The sequence below is a fragment of the Pleurodeles waltl genome, chromosome 4_2 (genome assembly GCF_031143425.1).
Source record: "Pleurodeles waltl isolate 20211129_DDA chromosome 4_2, aPleWal1.hap1.20221129, whole genome shotgun sequence".
NCBI classification, from domain to species: Eukaryota; Metazoa; Chordata; class Amphibia; order Caudata; family Salamandridae; genus Pleurodeles; species Pleurodeles waltl.
Window position 1 is genome coordinate 873,609,601 of NC_090443.1, and position 17,660 is coordinate 873,627,260.

A 17,660-nucleotide genomic window follows, 5' to 3' on the forward strand; every position below is an offset into this window, starting at 1 on the left:
TTACCCTAATAGGTAGTCGTTCACATAAAAAATGATCTCTCACTCTTACCCTCCTATTGCCACATCTTATAATTGGCTCCCCGTCAAGCGCTATGAGGCATCTTTTTAACAAGATGACTTCCAAAATATGATGCTGTAGGGAAAGCAGTAAAGGTATGTATGTCAGTGAATGTAGAGGAGAACCTCAGAAAACTGAAATTGTGTGTAGGGCTGAGCTGCTGATCTGGCATCAAATGTATTCTCTATTCCTTTTCCATCTACAAGTTTAAAAAACAGTGGAGCCTGTGATCCAGACCCAGAGTGTCATGGAGGTCGACATGTTTCAGCTCCTTACAAGGGGTGGGGCTATCACCAATACTAGTTTCACTGCACACTTAAAGAATAGAGGCCCAGATTTATACTTGCTTCGCGCTGAATTAGCATAATTTTTTATGTTAATGCAACGCAAAACCTAACTCCAAATGTATACTTTGGCGTTAGACCTGTCTAGAGCTAAAGTTTTGGAGTTAAAGTCATTTTTTGCTAGCGGGAAACTACTTTGCATCAATGAGATGCAAGGTAGGCGTTCCCGGGCAAAAAATGACTCTAAGGCCCAGGCGCCTTGTTTATCCTCCCATGCAAAAATGGTGCACGGTAGGGAGGCAGGCCTAAAGCTTGCTTAGCGCCATTATTTAACGCCTGGGTCAGGGCAGGTGTTAGGGGACCTGTGGGCCTATTTCCATGGTGGAACACCAAGTGTTAGACCTGACATGCTTTAGGGTGGTCACCCCTAACTTTTTGCCTGCCTCCCCCCACTTTTTGGACTCTGTTTGTGCTGGCTCTTAGACTCTGCGCACTTTACCACTGCTAACCAGAGCTAAAGTGCATTTGCTCTCTCCCTTTAAACATGGTAACCTTGGATCATACCCAATTGGACTATTTAATCTACTTATAAGTCCCTAGTAATGTGCACTGTATGTGCCTAGGGCCTGTAGATTAAAAGCTACTAGTGGGCCTGCAGCACTAGTTGTGCCACCCACTCAAGTAGCCCCTTTACCTTGTCCCAGGCCTGCCATTGCAAGGCCTGTGTGTGCAGTTTCACTGTCACTTCGACTTGGCATTTAAAAGTACTTGCCAAGCCTCAAGCTCCCCTTTTTCTACACATAAGTCACCTCTAATGTGTGCCCTAGGTAACCCCTAGAGCAGAGTGCGGTGTGGGTAAAAGGCAGGACATGTACCTGCGTAGTTACAGGTCCTGGTAGTGTAAAACTCCTAAATTCGTTTTTACACTACTGTGAGGCCTGCTCCCTTCATAGGCTAACATTGGGGCTGCCCTCATACATTGTTGAAGTGGCAGCTGCTGATCTGAAGGGAGTAGGAAGGTCATATTTAGTATGGCCAGAATGGTAATACAAAATCCTGCTGAATGGTGAAGTTGGATTTAATATTACTATTTTAGAAATGCCACTTTTAGAAAGTGAGCATTTCTCTGCACTTAAATCTTTCTGTGCCTTACAATCCACGTCTGGCTAGGTTTAGTTGACAGCTCCTTGTGCATTCACTCAGACACACCCCGAACACAGGGTACTCAGCCTCACTTGCATACATCTGCATTTTGAATGGGTCTTCATGGGCTGGGAGGGTGGAGGGCCTGCTCTGACACAAAGGACTGCCACACCCCCTACTGGGACCCTGGCAGACAGGATTGAACTGAAAGGGGACCTGGTGCACTTCTAAGCCACTCTTTGAAGTCTCCCCCACTTCAAAGGCCCATTTGGGTTTAAAACAGGGCCTCTGCCCTACCACCTCAGACACTTGCTGGAGAAGAAACCTGAACCAGAAACTACATTCTGCCAAGAAGAACTGCCTGGCTGCTCAAAGGACTCACTTGTCTGCTTTCTACAAAGGACTGCTGCCTTGCTGTTGGCCTCCTGCCTTGCTGAACTCTTGTCTGGCTGCAAAAGTGCTCTCCAAGGGCTTGGATAGAGCTTGCCTCCTGTTCCCTGAAGTCTCAGGACCGAAAAGACTTCTCTTTTTCATTTGGACTCTTCGTGCGCCAAACATTTCGATGCACAGCTTGCTCCGCGGCGAGAAAAATCGGCGCAGACCGATGCCGATCGACGCGACGCCTTCGGGGCGACCAGAACTTCGACGCACGGCCTCGCAAGGACAACGCCGCCCGACTTCCAGAGGGGAAATCGACGCCTGGCGTGAGAATGAAACTTTGACGCACAGCCTCCCGGAACGACACGCAGCCAGAAAACAAGCTGAAGAATCCATGCACAGACCCCATCTAGTAATCCCGCAAACCACAGAGACTGTCCGCGCGCCGGAAAATGATGCATGACTTCCCCGCGTAAAAAATAACGGCGCAAGTACGTGTGTGCAGGGGAGAAATCAACGCACACACCATTTTTCCACGTATCTCTTCTTCTGCGGCCCTTTGCGGAGATTTTCCACTTTAAACCAGGTACTTTTTGCTTGAAAGAGACTTTGTTTGCTTTTTGAAGACTTAAGACACTTTATATCACTTTTCAGTGATATTCCTACAAATTCTTATTGAATCTTTTATTGTGTTTATCTACAAATATCCAGATAAGTATTCTATATTTTTCTAAACACTGTGTGGTGTATTTTTGTGGTGCTATATGGTGTTATTGTATGATTTATTGCACAAATACTTTACACATTGCCTTCTAAGTTAAGCCTGACTGCTCGTGCCAAGCTACCAGAGGGTGGGCACAGGATAATTTGGATTGAGTGTGACTTACCCTGACTAGAGTGAGGGTTCTTGCTTGGACAGAGGGCAACCTGACTGCCAACCAAAAACCCCATTTCTAACACCAAGGAATAAGTCAACAGGTGCCCTCCCCAGGCCCCAGGGACACCCCCGCCCACACCAGAGGGACAGCGGAGGATGGAGGACCTCACCCCAAGTAAGTACCGATAAGTAGAGGTGAGTATTATATATTTTTTTTCAAAATGCCACTGGGGCCCTGAAATGGGCTCCCCTACATGGCACTGGGTGCAATGGCCATGCCCAGGGGACTCTTGTCCCCTGTGCTGACCACTGGGGTATTGGGCATGACTACTGTCTTTTATAAGACAGGAGTCATGTGGTATGGTAGGTTTAGCGTCAAAAAATGACGCTAGGCTGGTTAGAGTCATCTTTTTTTACTCTAACCTCCCTAACCTAATTTTTTCGTGCAAAATGCCCTTCTCCCATACCGCCACCCCCACCCGGCTAACGCAATTTTCCAAGACGTTAGCCCACCCTTTGCGCAGGATTGCACCATTCCATAAATAAGACACCCAGCCAGCGCCTTGGAATGGCGCTAGCCGGCGGTAAACTTTTTCATGCAAAACTGCATTAGCGCAGTTTTGTGTGAAAAAGTATAAATTTGGGCCAGAGTGAGATGCTGGTTTCTTGCTTTTGTAGGGTCACAACTGCTGATTCGGCACCTGGATACCCTTGTGAATGACAAGCAGCGCTATTCAAATCCGCCTTGCAATACATTACCATTTTATAACACTGCTCATGTGAAGAAAGCATTGAAATATTGAATATTCCGTAGCACACATTTTCTGCTATCGAGCTGACATGATAACAGATTGTGCATCATCAGAAAGACTTTCGCCTTGCACTCTAGTGTGCTTATGGGTTCCTAGTGATGCCAATATAGTAGTTATATTGTAGACATAAGTTTGTATGATACTACTGTGTGTTGTTAGTGTTCCTTGTGTCCTTACAATAGAATATGTACCAGTGACTTAAGCTTTATTTGAGAACACATACCTAGTCTATGTAGTCCTGCTGATAAAAGAGGTGCAATGATTGCCAACTTTGTGGTGTTCTGTAAGTAAGAAGAAAAGGACTGAATTACCCCATTTGTGTGGATAGCATGCTTCTGTTTCTTATCATACATATAGATTTGGTAGGGCCCTTGCCAACGGCAGGCACATGGACTTTGAAGGTGGGACTGGAGAAGTATAATGTAATAGATCTACAAATACCTACACATATTAGAGCAGTGCAAGGTTAATTCCTTGAAAGACTGGATGTTTTGCCATAACATTGTGGACTCTATAGATTAGAACAATCTGTCCTTATCCCTGGCGCCTACCGCTCCTGCCTGCACCACCCAAATACCACAGTAGACTTACATGGAGTGCATTGGCGGCTTTAATCCCGGGGTGTTGTGAGTGCTCGATGACATGGAATGTGTTATCTACACTGTGCCTGGGAGCATAGTGATTTAGGCGCATAGATGCAGCTATGTCCTTTCAGAGTCCATATGGACTCATCTCGTGTAATATTTCTTCCGGGGCTGCATATATTTTTGTTAGAATGTACTCCTCATTTTGAAATAGACGTATGTACATTGACAAATGACACAATGACTTTAACGTGCGCTCCTGTTGAACATCAAGGACAATGCCGAATTCAAATGTATGACTGTAATTTTCAAGTAGGGAGGTCATACCACATACTCTTCTTCAGAGCTATTTCCTCGCGCTCTCCTCTCCTGGTATGATCCAGTTAACAATCCTGGTCTTCTCTGCCCATAGCTGTTTTCAACATGCCTGCCCTCCCTATGCTTCTTGTAGGAAGAGATTTTCCTTTAGAAATATTCATAGTCAGTGGTAGAGTGGTCTGCTTAAGCAATTACAATGTCCCACTTTTGCCATAAAAAGCCAAGGTATCAGGCTTGTGAGGCTTCTCGAGAGAGAGTAGTTGAATCCTGTTGATGTGTATGTTTTAACAAGAAATATTAATGCGAAATCTTGCATATATTGTGTGATGAAGCTGCATAGAAATTGTGTTTAACGTAGAAAAATAATGCACGCATTTGAAATGTGCCCACAGGGAGTGGTTACCAATGTATACGGAGACTTATGAAAAGGCTTATTAATATTGAAATATTATGCAATATGTTTTAAATTTGTAGTAGTATGTCATAATTGAGGTTACATGTTAAGAGTTTGCTTCATTTAATAAAGGCTTTAACTTAGCAAGGGTTTGGCCTAGCGGCCTGGCCTCATATTTGAATTGTATTTTCCAACGTGTTTAACAAGCTGCTTTCTTAAAGGACACGAAGCTGTACTTTTCCAGAAGTTATGTGTTTGTAACCGTAGTAGAATTTTCTTGTGTGAACCGGCTTACTCGAAGGCGATGTTCTTGCTAAATGCAACAGTGTAATTCGTAACAGGTGCAAGGTTAACTCTCCTAGGAGAAGACAATGAAGACACTGACTGGAGTGCGAACTGCAACATTTGCTACCTGACATTCCAACCGTTGAAGACGTCAATAATCGGAACAATCCGTGACATGGGAAACTGTGAATTGTCCAAAGTTCTAGTAAGGTGTTTGCAAATTATTGGTTAGAGATATGAATGCACCAAAATTCATCCAATAGGGAATTTGGGAACAGTTTGACCGTTTTGACTTAACCGCACTGCACAAGGAGAAATCAGTCACTCTTACTCACTCTTAGCCATTGTCTAGCCATTGCCATTTTCCAGTCACTTTCTGTTACTTTCTGCCATTATTCCGAAGGCATTGTGCCATTACCTATTCAGCTATTTTGACATTATTCTTCTCCTCCATCTGAGGGAGAAAACCATCCTCTAGCTATGTGATCTTACGCGTCTTGAAAGAGACTTTGCTCAACTTAATTGCTAAAGACTTTGTCCCGTTCTAACTTTGCCTGATGCTGATGAACTGATGTCCTGAGGACGAAGACTGGTGCTGCTTGCTGATCTGTTGGATTGGTAACTATCCAATGCTGATTGTAATTGTCTGTTTGCCTTTCCTTTCTAGGTACCAACTGCTATTTTGATAGAGGCCCTAGTTTTGGTGTTTTCTCAATTTGTGTTACTAAGTGTTTTGCATGAAGCCCAACATGCCAATGCTAATTTGAGGTTAGTTGAGGTGTTCACTGATACATGAAGCAAATAGACAAATGACTGAGATCTTGCTTTGTTGATTCATGTGCTAATGAGGCTCTGCTAAGCTGATTCATATTACTGATGTGTAGTGAATTTTGAATGTGCATAATCCATACATTGATTAAGTTGCGTTCTGATTGCTAAATGGTATTGTTCCTGAGGTGTTGCATTCTATTGAGATTAACCTACGTGATATCAGATTGTTAAAATAGGGAAATAAATGTTCTAACAAAATTGGTGTTGTTATTCATGACTGAAAGTTTATGGTGTGTTCAAGTATTGACTTTTATTGATTGTTTATTGATTATTGATTGATTATTACAAATGGTTTATTGATCTATTGATTGGTGATGTTAAGGAAGTATTTCGTACTGGGAAGTCTCCAAATGCGGTCCAAAGGTTCATTGACCTAATTGCGTCCCCTTGTAAGTTTACTTATTAAGGCTCTGACGCGCTAACAGTTTTTGGAAGCAGTGCGGATGGTTTGGCCCTTTGGGGCCCCAGTACGAAAGACCACGGTGTGGTAGTAGGTGAGGTGTACCGAATAAATTGGGTTTTGTGTTTTTCAATGATGCAAATTGGAGAGATGATGTCTCCCTAAGTCACAAACGACTTTCCTGGAATCTCAGAGCTTTCTGAAGGGACTTTGAGTATGTTCTCGGTGTTCTGGTGATAGTGTGAATGACATAGGTTTTGCGCTTGCACAGCTTATGCAAATCGCAGGTGAATTGTGAAGTTTGTGAGAATTTAAGGCCAGATGATGTTTTAGTAGGAGTGGGCGTACTCCACAGTATGAGAGTAGGGAAGTTGGCGAACTTCATGTGAGTGTGGCGCTTTGTGCTCAACAATTGTCCACGTGATTGTTGATGATGTACGGACCCTGCGTGGTCTAAGACTCCGGAGTATATTGATAAGTGTATGAGACACTTGGTTTATGTTGTAATTTGTTTGTTTTAATAGGTCGATTGTGAGGTTGATGAGTCAAGTCTGAGTCAAAAGTGAGTGAATGAAAACTTCAATGGAGATTTGGTGAGTTCTAAAGTGCACTAGAACAATAATCCATTGACAAGTCGAGAGTAGAATTTGCGGGTCAAATTTTGCTTGCAAGTGCGGGATCTGAGAAGGAGAGAGTAGTGGCCGAGGCTAAGCGAAACCTCTGTAAAGTTCTGAAGCGAATGTGTTACCTTTCCTGTAGTAAACCGGCAAGTTTGAGTTTTGATTTTGGTTGGTGCTCACAATATATTCCATTCGTTTTGTGTGAATTGAGAGTAGGGGGACAAGCCACAAGACTTTGTCAGACGCAGTACGTGTGAGTGTGACATCATTGGAGCCGCACTGGGATAGGTTGGTTAGTGAGAAGGGTCTCGCACGGATCGGCAGCCGTCCGTGAGAGGCAGTTGGTTGAGAAGGTAGGCGAAGATAATTCTGGGAATAAAAGTCACTTCCTGATTTGATTTTGAACAAAATAAAAGACGGAAAGATTACATTTTTCAAGGCTTTACAGAGTGCTTTAAGGGGAGATGTATATATTACCGCAAGTGTAGGAGAAGTTACACTGCCAGAGGGTACACCGGCTTACATTGTAATGGAGGAGAAGGGTGTCGTGCCATGTCTTTGGCTATAGTAATGGTGCAAAGCAACAGAGAAAAGTGGGAGCTTATCGTTTCCTGTAAATGGAACGTTCAATTTGAGGATTTTGGAAAATTTGCGGATGGTGCTATATGATCTGAAGCCACCTCTGAGACCAGCACAGTTTGAGGCATTAGCAACCTGGGAGATAATGGCAAGACAGCAACAGAAATTTGATTTGAGAGGAGAATGAGGAGAGCAGAGAAGACTCTAGCGAAGGCTAGATGGGATTGTGTACAGAGAGTTTGGCGACAAGAGAGACATTGGAGGGAGTTAAGCTGTTTCCAGCGATAGCTCAAGAGGCTGAAGGCAAGGGAGGGAAAACTACCCGTAAAACAGACAGAAGTCCTTCCAAAGATAAAGAGGCTAGAAAGTCATTGATAGAGGTAGATGACTCAGACGATGATGAGTTCCTTACTCAGTTACTGAATGATCGTCCACCACCATACGTGGCAGATGAAAATGGCCCAAGTACCAGTACATGTCCTACAGGTTTGATACAAGAGAAGGCGTCAACGAGTCCGGTACAGGTTAGTCCTGTCCCGACACAAGTTCTGATGCAGAGTAGTTTTGGTGTGCCCACCACACAGGTGACTCAACCTCAGACGCAACCTCAGTTGCGACCGCCACAGGTTCAGAGGATGTACCCTGACGTACCCATTTTAGAGACTGCCACCAATCTGATGGTGCCAACAGAGCAAATATACCCGTGACCAAGGTTGGTTCAGACTGAACCAACTCCACTTTTACTGCCCCAGGTGCAGCTGCAAGTGAAGCCGAGATATACTTTGGTCGCAGGAGCAAAGTCAGACATGTCACCAATGATGAATCAGAATATGGGAGTTAATCTTCCACAGATTTTGGGAAATAGACAGACACCAGATGCCATATCTTTGCCTATTACGCTTGGTCCACCTGTACCATTGTGTCCGGAGGCGAAACCTAGTGTATGCAATCAAGGGATATTGACACAAAATACGACAAGAGTAGGGTTTGCAGAAACCCGAGGGATGATTAGATTTTAGTCCGACTGGGGTTCCTCCAGATGCTATGAGACAATCAGGTTCGAGATTGCTGACACCGCAGACCTCAAATGCAAATGCACCACAGACGCCTTTAGCACAGGCTGGAAATATTTCATTGCAAGGATTAACTGCACAACAGCTGACTGACTGGTTAGACAGATTTAATCCTCCACAGACTACTCCTGTAGCAACAGGGAGAGCGGAAGGAGAAGAATACCTAAACTACGTGAGATTGAGTATGGAAGCAGGTGAACTCGTAGAAGGGACAATGGGTGTGAACAGGCTAGAGTCATACACTGAAGCAGAATTTAGTTACTTGTGCCCAAAACTAACTGGAGAAGCGAGCAAGGTGCACCAGAGGTTGGCGAACCTGGCTGACAAGCACGGCATAGACTTAGAAAATACCAAGCATTTGAAGAGAAGGTAGACTTCGAGCCAAAGGATTTTGAACATATGAGGTGTGGTGGAATGAAAGTGCACCTCAAAGAAATACTGAAAAGTGCACAAGTTTGGGGGGCTTTAGATAAATGGGAAGGCAGAGGGGTGAAGAAAAGAGACAAGAGGAAGAGTTATCACATGGAACAGACTGCTAAAATACAACAGGACACAAATACTGTAAAACTTTTACCAATGAGGGAAACTGCAGGAGGGACTCTTGTCCATGTACCTTGGACCAGAGGTGATATTCTATCATTTACGAATGATTACCCCAGGTTGAGAGAGAAACCAATAGAATGGTATCAGCAGACAGACTGGTTTGTCAAGCTTGCGAAGTGTCTTTGTGAAGACCTGAAAACCCTCTTTGAGATAATAGTCCCAGCCGATTTGTGGATTGAGTGTAAAAGGAGCATAGATTGGCCGACTGAGGAACCAGCAACGGACAAACATATGGGTGCTCTGTCCCCTGATGTGATGAAGTATTATTATAAAGTGATTGAGTTTCTGACAACGAGAGTTTCGCCTAAGAATATTGATTGGCAGAGGATTGACAGAACGGCACAGGAAGTCAAGGAATCGATACATGCATATTATGAGAGGTTGTTGAAGGCGTTCAAGCATTACAGTGGCACAGAGATTATTGAGGCAAAGGACATGAATCACCTTGTGTTCAGATTCGTGGAAGGATTGAGACCTGAGATTGGCCAGATGATTAAGAATCATTTGATTTGCTGGCAAGCAAAACTGATTGATGAACTGTTGCAGTATGCGAAGTACTGTAGTGGTGAGATAGAGTTGAAGCAGAGAAGGTTGAAGGAGAAAGCTATGGTGATGCAAATCAAGGCAGCGCAGACAGGGATGCACGGAAGTTTTCCACAGCAAGTGGTACAGCAACCGCAGGAAAATGGGATGTTTCAGTCGCAGGTGAGAGGTAGAGGACAAGGAGGTATTGTGAACCAATGTCCAGACCTGAATACTGTAGTAGTTCAAAACGACGCACAGGGAATGAAGAAACTATTACCTTGTCATGCTTGCGGGGTCGTCGGACATTGGAAGCAGGAGTGCCCAATGATGGTGCATGAAGGTGTTGTTCAACAAAGCAATTATGTCAATTCATTTAAAAATGTGAGAGGACCAATATTGAGAGGTCCAAATCCAAATTTTCAGAGTAATGTGAATCAGATGCAAGGTTTTCAACCCATGCAGCAGGTGCAAATGCCACGTATACAGTCAATGCAGTCACAACCAATGTAACAGCAGGTCCCTATGGTACCTAGACAGCAAATGCAATTGCCTTTAGCGCCAATGGAACAGCAACAGTTGATGCTTCCTCGACAGGTCATGGGTCAAAGAATGAGTAAGAATAACGCAGTGCAGCAATACCCATTGCGTGGTGAGAATGGAATAAACGATGAATGGTCGGATGAAAGTTCAGACGGAGAGGAGTGCAGGCCTGCTGCATCTTTAGAGGTAGATTAGAGAGGACCCTATTTGCAGTGGAAGGTTAGGGGCAACAAGGTTTCATTTTTGGTTGATACAGGAGCTACATGCTCCACAGTCAGAAGTGCAGAAGTTCCAAAACTGCCCCTTTTGGGACAGACAGTTAGAGTAGTAGGGGTAGCAAACCAACTCCTGACTAATCCAATCACATATCCAGTTCAAGTTGAGCTTGGCAATTTCCAAGGATTGCAAAGATTTGTGGTTTGCGATTCAAGTCCTGTCTCCCTACTGGGAAAAGACTTATTGTGCAAAACAAGGTGTTCGATCACCTGTTCTAATGATGGAATTGAGGTCCAGACAAACAGTGACAATGAAGGGGAGGAACAGGTTTCAGAACCCGAAGTTAAAACCACATATGAGGAATACCCTCTGATTAATTTCTTTCTGATGTTCACAGTGGCTGATCTTCCCTCAGACTTACAGGGAACCGTTTAAAGAAAAGGTGTGGGACTTGACAGGGAAAGAAGTAGGACTGATAAAAGGAGTAGAGCCAGTTAAAGTCAGTGTGAAGCCTAACGCAATGTTCCCCCAGATACCGCAGTACTATATGGCGCAAAATGTCCTTATGAAGGTTGCGCAAATCATTGCAGATTTTGTGAAACAGGGAGTCTCAAAAGAGGTATTAAGCAGTCCATGTAATTCACCAATAATGGGACTGAGAAAGCCCAGTGGGAAAGTTCAATTTGTCCAAGATTTGAGAAAGATCAATGACTTAGTGGTAAAATGTTGCCCAGTGGTACCAAATCCAGCTGTGATTTTGTTTCAGATTCCATGTGATGCAGAATGGTTCACAGTAATTGATCTGTCACAAGCGTTCTTTTCTGTGCCTCTTCATGAGGACAGCCAATTTCTCTTCTGTTTTAAATTCTTGGACAAGGTCTACAGTTGGAGTCGAATTCCTCAAGGGTTTTCGAATCACCTTCCATATTCAACCGGATACTGAAGAGGAATTTGGAGTCGTTGGAGCTGCCTTTCCAATTGACTCTAGTACAGTACATTGATGATTTGTTAATTGCATCCAAAACAAGGGACGATTGTAAGTATGACTCGATTGCCTTACTGAACCACTTGGGAAAGAACTGACACAAGGTGTCCCCCAAGAAACTGCAGTATTGTCAGAAAGAGGTGAAGTATTTGGGTCATCAAATTGAGAAAGGGTTGAGGAAATTATCCAGGGAAAGAATAACAGCAGTACTACAGATGAATCCCCCGACAACATGGAGAGATGTCAGGATGTTTCTAGGGATGGTAGGTTACTATCAACAATGGATCCCGAATTTCTCAGTCATCTCTAAGCCATTGCAGAGATTGACGACCAAAGAGAGATCAGACACTGTAGTGTTGGGAGAGAGGGAGATGAGAGCATTTCCTGAGTTAAGGGAGAGCATGTGTAGGGCTCCAGCTTTAGGTGTGCCTGATTACACGAAGCCTTTCATTCTGTTTTGCCATGAACGCGATGCATGTTCTTTGTCTCTCTTGACACAGGTCAATGGAGGTGTAAACCGACCAGTGGCATATTTTTCCGCTGCTTTGGACCCAGTTGCTTCAGCCTTACTGGGTTGTCTGCGTGCAGTAGCAGCAGTTGGACAAAGCCTTACACAGGGTGAAGGCATAGTGATGGGACCTCCTTTAACAGTCAAGGTCCCTCACTCAGTTGAAATTCTCCTGACATGTACAAAAACGCAACACATGACCAATGCAAGATTGACCAAATATGAGACAATTTTATTGGGGTCGCCAAATGTAACGTTAAAGAGATGTACAGTATTGAACCCAACAACTTTACTTCCAAATGAGAATACAGAGATTGAAAGTTTGGAAGATGTTGAACATGACAGTCTTGAGGTAACGGAATTGTGCACAAAACCAAGACCTGATATTAGAGACACCCGATTGGTAGAAAATGACCAAATTATTTTCGTTGATGGCTCATGTTTGAGAGATTTAGTTGGAGTACTGAGAGCCGGATATGCTGTATGCACAATTTCTGGTATCCTGGAAGCGTCTTGGCTTCAAGGAGTGTATTCTGCTCAAGTAGCTGAGCTGGTAGCTCTTTGCCAGGGCTTGCCATGTCTCTACTCAGATGAGAGTCACCATCTACACTGATAGTCAGTACGGATTTGGAATCATTCATGATTTTGGCCAACTATGGTCGCAGAGAGGTTTCCTGACCTCTTCTGGTTCGCCAGTGATAAACGGTGAAAGAATTAGAGAATTGTTGCATGCGATTCAGTTACCTCATGAGATTGCCGTGGTGAAATGCAGTGCACACCTTAAGTCACAGGACTTTGTTTAGATGGGAAACGGATATGCGGATCAAGTCGCGAGGTTTTGCACATTGAACTGTATATCGTTCAAGGATCAATGGGAATTGTTACCTGAAACAGAAAATGAGACATGCACAGGGTACGCATTGAGGGTAATTGACATGGTGGAAGAGTTGAAATTGCTGCAGGACCGTGTCAACAAAGATGAGAAGTGTTCTTGGGCTAGGATGCAGTGCATTCAAAGACCAGATGATTTGTGGGTTTCAGAGGAAGGAAAAATGGCTTTGCCAAACAGTCTTTTGTCACAGTTTGCAAGGTTTTATCATGGTCAGGAACACATTGGGATGGATGCCATGGTCAGGTTGTTCAAGATTGACTGGTTCAACCCAAAGTTTAGACAAGCTGCTGAAGTGATTTGCCACTGTTGCGTCATCGGCTAACAGATGAACACGGAGAAAGGGACAGTGGTGAATTTAAGCCACATAGGAAGAGCTGAAGGGCCATTCAGCAGAATGCAATTGGATTTCATTGAGATGCCTGTGTGTGGAGGCTTGAGGTATGTGTTGTTGATTGTGTGTGTGTTTAGTCACTGGATTGAAGCATACCCTACACGTAGAAATTACAGCCTCACAATAGCGAAACTGTTGCTTAGGGAACTGATACCACGTTTCGGTTTTCCAGAATCAGATGGGGAAGTCACTTCAACAATGAGGTGGTTAAATTACTGTGTGCAGCATTGAACATTTAGCAGAAATTGCATTGTAGCTACCGCCCTGAAGCATCAGGACTGGTGGAACAGATGAATGGTACCCTGAAGTTGAGAGTTGCGAAAATGCGTGCGTCTATGAATTTGAAATGGCCCGACGCATTACCTTTAGTGTTAATGTCAATGAGAAATACACCTGACAAGAAGGCAGGACTGTCGCCACACGAGATCCTCGCGGGTCGAGCTATGAGACTGCCCACAGTGCCTGCAAATGCTCTTGTGAACATCACAGATGATATGGTGTTGGACTACTGCAAGGGTCTGGCTGATGTGGTACACCCTTTTTCTCACCAGGTGGAAGCTACCACCCTGCCACCGATTCATGATCCAGGACAAAACCTGAAAGCTGGTGATAGGGTTGTCATCAAAAAGCATGTGAGGAAGACTTGCTTGGAGCCACGTTGGAAGGGACCCTACCAAGTGATACTAACAACTACCACAGCTGTGAAGTGTGCATGAGTTCCGAACTAGATCCAGGTCAGTCACACGAAAAAGGTGATGTGTCCAGCTGATGAGGAAGTTGAGTTGTTGAAAGTACCGACAACCGTCAAGGAAGTCTCAGGGCCAGAGTGAGATCGAAGGGGAACTGAGACAGAAGGAGAGCTCGTTGAGGACGGCTTGGTCACTCCTGTAAGAGAGGAGGGAGAATATATCCAGAGGGGTGACGTGAGCCTATCTCAATTGAGGCAGCAGGGGAGCCTAGTCAGAGGGAGGCTCTCCCAGAAGTAGACGATTCTGAGAACCAGCAAGAGTACTTGACAGACCCAGAAGGCGAAGGAGTTGAGGCGGAAGGGAGTCAAAGTGTCCAGACTCCTCCTGAGAAGATTGCAGGTCCATCAAGTGAAAACACTATGGAGCAAGGAGAAGCCGCAGGGTTACCACCAGAGAGATCAAAGACCAAAGAAACACTGAAGGGAGACAAGTGGCCAGAGTCACAAGCAAGAAGGAGAGAAGTGGTTGTCGAGGACACAGTAGAGTAAGAAGTAGACACAACAAGGAGAGGAGATCTAAGTGAAGGAGAGCTGCAGGGGGACCAAAAGTTGAAAAGGAAGAGAATAGCAAACAGAAGGTACGCAAGTCCTGAATGGGCGTATGCAACTACAACTGAATGGCAACACACATTTTTGTCCTTTTGTTTTGATCGAGAAGTTCCAGGTCAATATTTTGGCACCTGAATCTGGCTGAAAGGACTGAGTTGGTGTAACAATCTGAGCTAGAATTGAGCTAGAGAAAAGAGACTGAAAAAATTTACCGGATGAGACTTTGAGAACCTGAAATTGACTTTTGAAAAACGATTTGGACAAGCTGCTAACCGAATTGACAAAGGATCCTGGAAGTGAGATTGAAAGCTGTAAATAATTGCAGAAAGAAGATTTTGCTTGTTTTGACTTTGCTGCAGTTTGTGCCTTACAAGCCATTCTCAGTTGTTTGCGTAAGGCCATCCTCTGCTGTCATTTTAATTAACCAACTTCCACTTTCTGATTCTTTACAGATCATGACTAATACTAGGCAGGAAAATAGAGGGAGTAGGCATTGTAAATACTTGGGTGTTGGTTTAGGTATTGCGTGTGTGATCTTGGTTGTGGTTGTGATTGTCGGTATGACACTGCTGGATAAGAGTGAGACTAACAATGCTTCAGTTCCTGAAACTACTACTGCACTAACAGCTTTGGAGAGATTTGAACTGGATGAGAGATTCTTACATGAGGGTACTAATGCGAAAGGGGAACTTTCTTCTAACGTTTTCTATTGCTTGCTGAGTGATTATGTTGAGACAATGGATGCGAAGAATTGCTTTGTGTGTACACAGATTCCTACTTCTGTACAGGAAGGAGTCACCTATCATAGTTTGCCGCTCACTTATGGGATAAGTTCCTAACAAGGTTCCATAACTAGGAGGACATTCAGTATTTCTATTCTAATCAGGATCTAGTGTTTTCATATGTGCCTATAATAGAGGATTTGAGTGATGTAGCTAGATAATATAGTATATAGTTAGCTAAACTGTAAACTTCGTACTTGTATAGCACACTACTCACCCGTTAGGGTCTCAAGGTGCTGTACGCATACCACTGTGGAACCCCTCCTGGATTTTCCCTGTGAGGTGCCCACTCCTGGGCAACCTCCAAGGTGAAGCCAGGCATCCCAGCGCTGTTGGGACCGTTGTGGAGATTAAGCAAGCTATTGCCCAGAGTTACAGAGTGGGACCCATGAATTAGATTAGACACCGATGCGAGAATTATCAGGTCCAAGGAAATTGAGCCCAAGACCCGCCAAGGCAGGAATTGAACGCTGGTCCCGGGCCAGATTTCAGGGTCTGCCGCTCTAACCATTTAGCCACACTTCCCAACTCGACTATTTAAAGGATTCTTTGAGCCGATATTAGAAATTAGTACATCTTAAGCTCACCGAAATAACTTGAAATGCTTGCTTATACCTGTAGAGAAGAGCTTTTTAGATCACACTGATGATAGGGAGGAAAGCATTAAAGGGCAAATTAGAAAAATGGTTACAGCAGCAAGCTTTTGTGAATAATGAAGCTTATAGTGCAATAAGAGCGCAAGGGAAATTAGCTTTAGATGCATTACACGTATGGAAGCTTTGTATATCTAGGCCAAGATCGTATTATGACAATGTGTTTGTGGGAATGAGTGAATGTAAGCATGTGTTTTTGTTTCGGAGTAAATGGACGTTTATGTTGAATGGACAGGACTCGGCGATTCCTGGGATCTATATGTGGTCTTAATGCTTATTACCGTCTTCCAAAGGGATGGTATGGGACAAGTTATTTGGGGATAGTTTTCCCAAAGATTTACCAACTTGATGACTTAAAGAAGTTTCTGAGATTGTCTGAATTACATCATACTAGACAAAAAAGAGGGGCAGTTGCTCGTGTAGTGGGAGATATATTTGGGGTGATAATTCCTTCAGTGAGAGTTATTCTGAACTCAATAAAGATTCGAAAGTTGTCTACTATTGTGGATAACATGCTGACAAATTTTTCAGGGGCTATACTCCTGATGGATACTGAACTTGCTGCTGAGAGGGCTATGACTCTTCAAAATAGGCGTGCTTTAGACATTCTTTTAGCAAAGAATGGCGGAGTTTGTAGGATGCTTAATGAGCGTCATTGTTGTGCATTTATTCCTGATAATAATAATGAGATTAGGAGCATGTTTACTAATTTGACTAATGACAGTGCAGATTTAAAGGAGATGAAAGAACCTGGTGTTTGGGAAAAGATTGGAAAGGGTTTTGCTTCAGTGGGTAATTGGCTCAGCAGCATTTGGCATGGGATATTGTGTAAAATAATACAAGGACTATTAATTGTTTTGGCTTGTTTATTTGGATTGTGGGTGGCATGTAAAATTTGCAAAAGAATAAAAATAAGATAGGTGAGAAATGATAAGAGGAGGGAAGAAGAAGAAGAAGAAGAAAGGGAGAAATTGTTTAGGGAAAATTCTAAGGGGAAGCCAATACTTGAAGAAATTGAAATGACAGAATTTTAACTGAAGTTAAAATTTGTGGGGGAAGATCTTGTGTGATGACAAGAGTCATCAGAGGAGGGATTGTTGACGTGAATGTTTTAACAAGAAATATTAATGAGAAAGCTTGCATATATTGTGTGATGAAGCTGCATAGAAATTGTGTTTAACGTAGAATAATAATGCACGCATTTGAAATGTGCCCACGGGGAGTGGCTACCAATGTATACAGAGACTAATGAAAAGGCTTATTAATATTGAAATATTATGCAATATGTTTTAAATTTGTAGAGGTATGTCATAATTGAGGTTACATTTAAGAGTTTGCTTCATTTAATAAAGGCTTTAACTTAGCAAGGGTTTGGCCTAACGGCCTGGCCTCATATTTGAATTGTATTTTCTAACCCGTTTAACATGCTGCTTTCTTGAAGGACACGAAGCTGTGCTTTTCCAGAAGTTATGTGTTTGTAACCGTAGTAGAATTTTCTTGTGTGAACCAGCTTACTCGAAGGCGATGTTCTTGCTAAATGCAACAGTGTAATTCATAACAGGTGCAAGGTTAACTCTCCTAGGAGAAGGCAATGAAGACACTGACTGGAGTGCGAACTGCAACATTTGTTAC